Here is an 8,039-nt window from a genome sequence, read left to right as displayed (position 1 = left end):
TCCATGGGGAAAAAACACATTGCAATTCCATGGGGAATAAAAAACATTGCATTTCCATGGGGAAAAAAAACATTGCATTTCCATGGGGAATAAAACACATTGCATTTCCATGGGGAAAAAACACATTGCATTTCCATGGGGAATAAAAACATTGCATTTCCATGGGGAATAAAACACATTGCATTTCCATGGGGAATAAAACACATTGCATTTCCATGGGGAATAAAACACATTGCATTTCCATGGGGAATAAAACACATTGCATTTCCATGGGGAATAACACATTGCATTTCCATGGGGAAAAAAAAACATTGCATTTCCATGGGGGAAAAACACATTGCATTTCCATGGGGAAAAACACATTGCATTTCCATGGGGAAAAAAAACATTGCATTTCCATGGGGGAAAAACACATTGCATTTCCATGGGGAAAAAACACATTGCATTTCCATGGGGAAAAACACATTGCATTTCCATGGGGAATAAAACACATTGCATTTCCATGGGGAAAAAACACATTGCATTTCCATGGGGAAAAACACATTGCATTTCCATGGGGTAAAAACACATTGCATTTCCATGGGGAAAGACACATTGCATTTCCATGGGGAAAAACACATTGCATTTCCATGGGGTAAAAACACATTGCATTTCCATGGGGAATAAAACACATTGCATTTCCATGGGGAATAAAACACATTGCATTTCCATGGGGTAAAAACACATTGCATTTCCATGGGGAATAAAACACATTGCATTTCCATGGGGAATAAAACACATTGCATTTCCATGGGGAATAAAACACATTGCATTTCCATGGGGAAAAACAGCTTTGCCTCACAGTATGTCTGATGCATGAAGACCTGGTTGGTTTTCCTCTTCATATGGAAACATGGAGGTGACTCATTCTGCTGTGAGCTTAGGTTCCACAACACATACAAACACACTCACTCACACACACACACACACACACACACACACACACACATTGTATTTCACTGGGGGGAAAATACCTTTGATGACGAGGATGTATGAAGAGGACGATGGTGATGATGATGAAGATGGTGATGATGATGATTAAGCTTTATTTGAACAACAGACACCAGTCATTGTTTTATGGGTCGTTTTTAACGAGGGTGGACAGACGGCAGCCATCTTCCCACAGAAGCTCCTGTCATGGCTGACTGACTGATGGTTTCTAAAGAATGAAAACCTCCTGGTGAGATGGTATTTTGAGAGAGAGAGAGACAGAGCCCGAGCGAGACAGAGACAGAGAGAGAGAGAGAGAGGCAGAGCGAGACAGAGACAGAGAGAGCCAGAGCGAGACAGAGACAGAGAGAGACAGAGGCAGAGCGAGACAGAGAGAGACAGAGCCAGACAGATAGAGACAGACAGAGGGAGAGAGACAGAGGGAGAGAGAGAGATAGAGGGAGAGAGAGAGAGAAACAGACAGAGGAAGAGAGAGACAGACACAGAGAGACAGACAGACAGAGGGAGAGCGAGACAGAGAGACAGAGCCAGACAGATAGAGACAGAGAGAGACAGAGCCAGACAGATAGAGACAGAGCCAGACAGATAGAGACAGAGAGACAGAGGTAGAGCGAGACAGAGAGAGGCAGAGCGAGATAGAGACAGAGAGAGACAGAGCCAGAGCGAGACAGAGACAGAAAGAGACAGAGGCAGAGCGAGACAGAGAGAGACAGAGACAGACAGATAGAGACAGAGCCAGACAGATAGAGACAGAGGGAGAGAGAGACAGAGGGAGAGAGATAGATAGAGACAGACAGAGAGAGAGAGAGAGACAGAGACAGACAGAAGAAGAGAGAGAGACAGACACAGACAGACAGACAGAGAGAGAGAGAGCATTCATCTCTTTGTGTGTGAACTGTCTCATCTTTGATGACTCCTGGAGCTCCAGGCCATTCCCTCCTCCTTTCTCCTGCTCTGTGGTTTTATTCCAGCTCCTTTTGTCTCAGCTCCTCATTACTTGTTCTGAGCTCGATATGAACTCCTCCTCTTTCTCCTGGCCTGCTGATCAGTCACACAGATGACCCTCCTCTGTCACTTTTACACCCACATTCATTCTTTACAGATTGCTTAGAAACCTGCCATCCGTCTGATGAAATTAGGACGAAGGAATGTCTGCAAAGAAATATTGCTAACGTTATACTGTGGCATATTGCCATTAGAAAGGGAGGAGAGGTCTCCATTCAGGAGAATCAGGTAGAAACCCAGTGACTGTGCAGCTGTGTTGCCTCACGGTTATGTTGTTGAGACCAGAAAGATACAATCTGTGTGGAATGGCTTGAGTCTCAGTCTTCAACACTGCTGTATTGAGCTGGAGCCCCTTGGTTCGACCCTCCATCACTCAGACAACAACAGACCAGTCTATTACCTCTCCGTCAGCCTATCCAGGGGACATCATTGTTTTAGGGTCACCCCAGTCCCCAAAGACGCCTGTCTGCCTCACCCCTTTGCTACCCTCTTACCCCCTCCCCCAAACCTCCCCCCCAGGCCCTTTCTCCTCCCAGGCCCCCTCTCCAATCTCCCAGAAGGGGAACAGTTGGGCCCTCTGTTCTGGGGGTGTTCAGAGCAGATTCCAGAGTGTGGGGTGTCTCTTTGTCCCCACTAGGGGGGCTTCATGAAGCTCCGTGAAGCACCATGGGGGTTCCGGAACGCCACTGTGTTCCATAGCAGATTTCTCAATCTGGTTATTGGGTTTTCCTGAAGTCAATTTAAGCAGTTCACTTTGAAGAGCCGACCCCGGTGCCCTCGTTCCACTGAATCCTCTCACAGACACTCTCAGGCCCTTTAATCTCTTCCTTTCTCTTTACCTTCTCTGTTATTTCTGATCAATGTGTGTAACTAACAGGCTGTTTGATAGGAAATGTTTTGTATTAGAGAGTTAGAAAGGAGACGAGACAAATGTGCTTACAGCTGAGAGAGAGAGACAGACAGACAGACAGACAGACAGAGACAGACAGAGACAGACAGACAGACAGACAGACAGACAGACAGACAGAGAGACAGACAGACAGACAGACAGACAGACAGACAGACAGACAGACAGACAGACAGACAGACAGACAGACAGACAGAGAGAGAGAGAGAGAGAGAGAGAGAGAGAGAGAGAGAGAGAGAGCTGGGGGAGAAAGATTCTGTCTTGCTACCTGCTCTCAAAATTGTTTGAATCTTGCTATCAATACATTTGTCCGACAAAACAGTACTTACAATGATATAATAACCTGTTGTTAATAATGGTGTCGTGTGTTATAATAACCTGTTGTTAATAATGGTGTAGTGTGTTATAATAACCTGTTGTTAATAATGGTGTAGTGTGTTATAATAACCTGTTGTTAATAATGGTGTAGTGTGATATAATAACCTGTTGTTAATAATGGTGTAGTGTGATATAATAACCTGTTGTTAATAATGGTGTAGTGTGATATAATAACCTCATTAATAATGGTGTATTGTGTTATAATAACCTCATTAATAATGGTGTAGTGTGATATAATAACCTGTTGTTAATAATGGTGTAGTGTGATATAATAACCTGTTGTTAATAATGGTGTATTGTGATATAATAACCTCATTAATAATGGTGTAGTGTGATATAATAACCTGTTATTAATAATGGTGTAGTGTGATATAATAACTTCATTAATAATGGTGTAGTGTGATATAATAACCTGTTATTAATAATGGTGTAGTGTGATATAATAACCTCATTAATAATGGTGTAGTGTGATATAATAACCTGTTGTTAATAATGGTGTAGTGTGATATAATAACCTGTTGTTAATAATGGTGTAGTGTGATATAATAACCTGTTGTTAACAATGGTGTAGTGTGTAATAATAACCTGTTGTTAATAATGGTGTAGTGTGTAATAATAACCTGTTGTTAATAATGGTGTAGTGTGTTTGTGTGTTTGTTGGGAAGTAAGTACCAAATAATGACACATCAAAGCACAGATTAAGGATTCGGATCGGGCTCCTGGAGGTCATTAATCCTGGTTAATCTCTTATTCCAGATTAACACTTTAGTCTGTCATTTGGTCTAATGATGCCAGCAGGAGAGGAAGAGTTAAAGGTGAGGAGAGGAGGGAGTTAGAGGAGAGGAGAGGGTTAGAGGAGAGGAGAGGATTAGAGGAGAGGAGAGGGTTAGAGTTAGAGGAGAGGAGAGGGGAGGAGAGGGTTAGAGGAGAGGAGAGAGTTAGAGGAGAGGAGAGGGTTAGAGGAGAGGAGAGGGTTAGAGGAGAGGAGAGGGTTAGAGTTAGAGGAGAGGAGAGGGGAGGAGAGGGTTAGAGGAGAGGAGAGAGTTAGAGGAGAGGAGAGGGTTAGAGGAGAGGATAGGGTTAGAGGAGAGGAGAGGGTTAGAGTTAGAGGAGAGGAGAGGGGAGGAGAGGGTTAGAGGAGAGGAAAGAGTTAGAGGAGAGGAGAGAGTTAGAGGAGAGTTAGAGGAGAGGAGAGGGGAGGAGAGTTAGAGGGGAGGAGAGGGAAGGAGAGGAGAACACCTGGAGACAGTATGAGGTGGGTTAACATGTCTCCAGGGCTTTACCATGATGGAGAACACCTGGAGACAGGGCTTTCCCATGATGGATAACACCTGGAGACAGGGCTTTCCCATGATGGATAACACCTGGAGACAGGGCTTTACCATGATGGAGAACACCTGGAGACAGGGCTTTCCCATGATGGAGAACACCTGGAGACAGGGCTTTCCCATGATGGAGAACACCTGGAGACAGGGCTTTCCCATGATGGAGAACACCTGGAGACAGTGTGAGGTGGGTTAACATGTCTTCAGGGTGGTCGTCAGTAAAGGGCTCTTCATTTAATATAACAGGCTTGTAGAATAAATACACTTTTGAGGGATGCAAAAGGCACTCATTTCCTGGAACAACCCAGATGCAAGCAACCTCAGATCAGTGTAACTAACTACCTCTGTGAACACACAGAGCCCTGACTAACTACCTACCTCTGTGAACACACAGAGGTCCCTGTGAGCCCTGACTAACTACCTACCTCTGTGAACACACAGAGCCCTGACTAACTACCTACCTATGTGAACACACAGAGATCCCTGTGAGCCCTGACTAAGTTCCTACCTCTGTGAACACACAGAGATCCCTGTGAGCCCTGACTAAGTTCCTACCTCTGTGAACACACAGAGATCCCTGTGAGCTCTGACTAACTACCTATCTCTGTGAACACACAGAGATCCCTGTGAGCTCTGACTAACTACCTACCTCTGTGAACACACAGAGATCCCTGTGAGCCCTGACTAACTACCTACCTCTGTGAACACACAGAGATCCCTGTGAGCCCTGACTAACTACCTCCCTAAACAAATCCCTGACTGTTTCACATCAGTGTGTAGTCGTCACACAGCCTGCCTGTTTCCCCTGATTATAGTGGAGTTCAGCAAGGCCTGCTGCTGCCCCAGGACGCTGCTGTAGCACGGCTCTTATTGTTTCACTGATGTTTTATAGCTAGTAAAGTCCTCTGGGAGGTACACACACACACACACACACAACCACGTCCTCTGGGAGGTACACACACACACACACAACCATGTCCTCTGGGAGGTACACACACACACAACAAAGTCCTCTGGGAGGTACACACACACAACCAAGTCCTCTGGGAGACACACAAACACACAACAAAGTCCTCTGGGACACACACACACAACAATGTCCTCTGGGAGACACACACACACAGAACAATGTCCTCTGGGAGACACACATACAACCAAGTCCTCTGGGAGACATACACACACACACACAGCAAAGTCCTCTGGGAGGTATGGGTCTGACTGGGAGCCTTGTGACGGGGAAGGAGGAAGGTTGTGTGTGTGTGTGTGTGTGTGTGTGTGTGTGTGTGTGTGTGTGTGTGTGTGTGTGTGTGTGTGTGTGTGTGTGTGTGTGTGTGTGTGTGTGTGTGTGTGTGTGTGTGTGTGTGTGTGTGTCCGTGTCCGTGTCCGTGTCCGCCACAGCCTTCTGATGTGTTTTATAGGAGAAAGGTGGAAGCCATTAGGGAGAGGTATTTCTTAACAACATTCATTACCGGTAGAGAGGCGACGACGTTTCTGTCTTCCACACTCAGATGCAGATTCAATGAGACGCCCGATCCAGGGTCTGACTGGGACCAGAAATCAGTCCAGATATGTATAACACACAGGTCCTAGTCATTCTGCGCAAAAAAAATACAATGTAGACAGGCCCACAACTGCCCGATGGCCGGTCCGTTTCCGGTCCGATGGCCGGTCCGTTTCCGGTCCGATGGCCGGTCCGTTTCCGGTCCGATGGCCGGTCCGTTTCCGGTCCGATGGCCGGTCCGTTTCCGGCCCGATGGCCAGTCCGTGCCCGGCCCGATGGCCGGTCCGTGCCCTGCCCGGTGGCCGGTCCGTGCCCGGCCCGATGGCCGGTCCGTTTCCGGTCCGATGGCCGGTCCGTTTCCGGCCCGATGGCCAGTCCGTGCCCGGCCCGATGGCCGGTCCGTGCCCTGCCCGGTGGCCGGTCCGTGCCCTGCCCGGTGGCCGGTCCGTGCCCGGCCCGATGGCCGGTCCGTGCCCGGCCCGATGGCCGGTCCGTGCACGGCCCGATGGCCAGTTCGTGCCCGGCCCGATGGCCAGTTCGTGCCCGGCCCGATGGCCAGTTCGTGCCCGGCCCGATTCCTACCAACTTCAGTTGTCATGTCTGGTGTTTATTTGTTTCTGGGGTGTCTTTATCACAATGTCTTTAAGGTTTTGGATAATCCCAAATGAAGACACGAACGCTGACCTGTGGATTACAAGTGTTCTCCTTTAAAGAATAAGAGGGTTGAGGGGTCAACTGGGACTGTTCCCACCATTGTTCCCACCACTGTTCCCACCATTGTTAACCCTTCTTTCTTTGTTTTCCTCTTCTCTCTCTCTCTCTGGAGAGGGGTGTCATGGTTGGCTTGACTCTAATGGAGGAGCTCTCCTGTTCTCCTCGATCTAAGTATTTCATTCTCCTCTGTCTCTCTCTCTCTGTCTCTCTCTCTGTGTCTATCTCTGTGTCTCTCTCAGTGTCTCTCTCTCTGTGTCTCTGTGTCTCTCTCTCTGTGTCTCTGTCTCTCTCTCTGTGTCTCTGTCTCTCTCTCTGTGTCTCTGTCTCTCTCTCTCTGTGTCTGTCTCTGTGTCTCTCTCTCTGTGTCTCTCTCTCTGTGTCTCTGTCTCTCTCTCTCTGTGTCTCTGTCTCTCTCTCTCTCTGTGTCTCTGTGTCTCTCTCTCTGTGTCTCTGTCTCTCTCTCTGTGTCTCTGTCTCTCTCTCTGTGTCTCTGTCTCTCTCTCTCTGTGTCTCTGTCTCTGTGTCTCTCTCTCTGTGTCTCTGTCTCTCAAATTCAAATTCAAATTCAAGCTGCTTTATTGGCATGAAAAACATTATGTCAATATTGCCAAAGCAACAATGTATACAATATACATTGTAACAAAATTATAAATGATAGCAAATAATAATATAAAATGGTAGTAAATATAAAAATCTCTCTCTGTGTCTCTGTCTCTCTTTCTCTGTGTCTCTGTCTCTCTATTTCTCTGTGTCTCTGTCTCTTGTTTTACTGAAGGGTTTATTGACTGATAATAAGCATTAGTCAACCTCCAACACACCCCTCCTTCTCCAAATTCTTGCTGAGCAAATCACACACACACACACACACACACACACAGACCTCTGAGAAATACTGTGACAGAGCATGAAACATGTCTCTCTCTGAGACGATCTTAGCGAGTTAGATAAACTCAACGCAGATTTCTTTTTGATTTGTGTGCTTTCTTGATAATATTTTTGATGAACCTTTGTGATGTAATTAAATCCCAGGTCAGATCAGAGGTACCCAGCAGCACATATAGACAGGTATTTAACTCCACCGATCGGAATATCTGAGGCCCCATGGTAACAGGAGTATCTATGGTAACAGGAGTATCTATGGTAACAGGAGAATCTATGGTAACAGGAGTATCTGAGACCCTTTGGTAACAGGAGTATCTATGGTAACAGGAGGCCCCAT

This window comes from Oncorhynchus clarkii, unplaced genomic scaffold, assembly GCF_045791955.1.
Source record: "Oncorhynchus clarkii lewisi isolate Uvic-CL-2024 unplaced genomic scaffold, UVic_Ocla_1.0 unplaced_contig_8908_pilon_pilon, whole genome shotgun sequence".
In the NCBI taxonomy this organism is placed as follows: domain Eukaryota; kingdom Metazoa; phylum Chordata; class Actinopteri; order Salmoniformes; family Salmonidae; genus Oncorhynchus; species Oncorhynchus clarkii.
The sequence above is the reverse complement of the archived record's forward strand: the minus strand, read 5'-3'. Positions refer to the sequence as shown.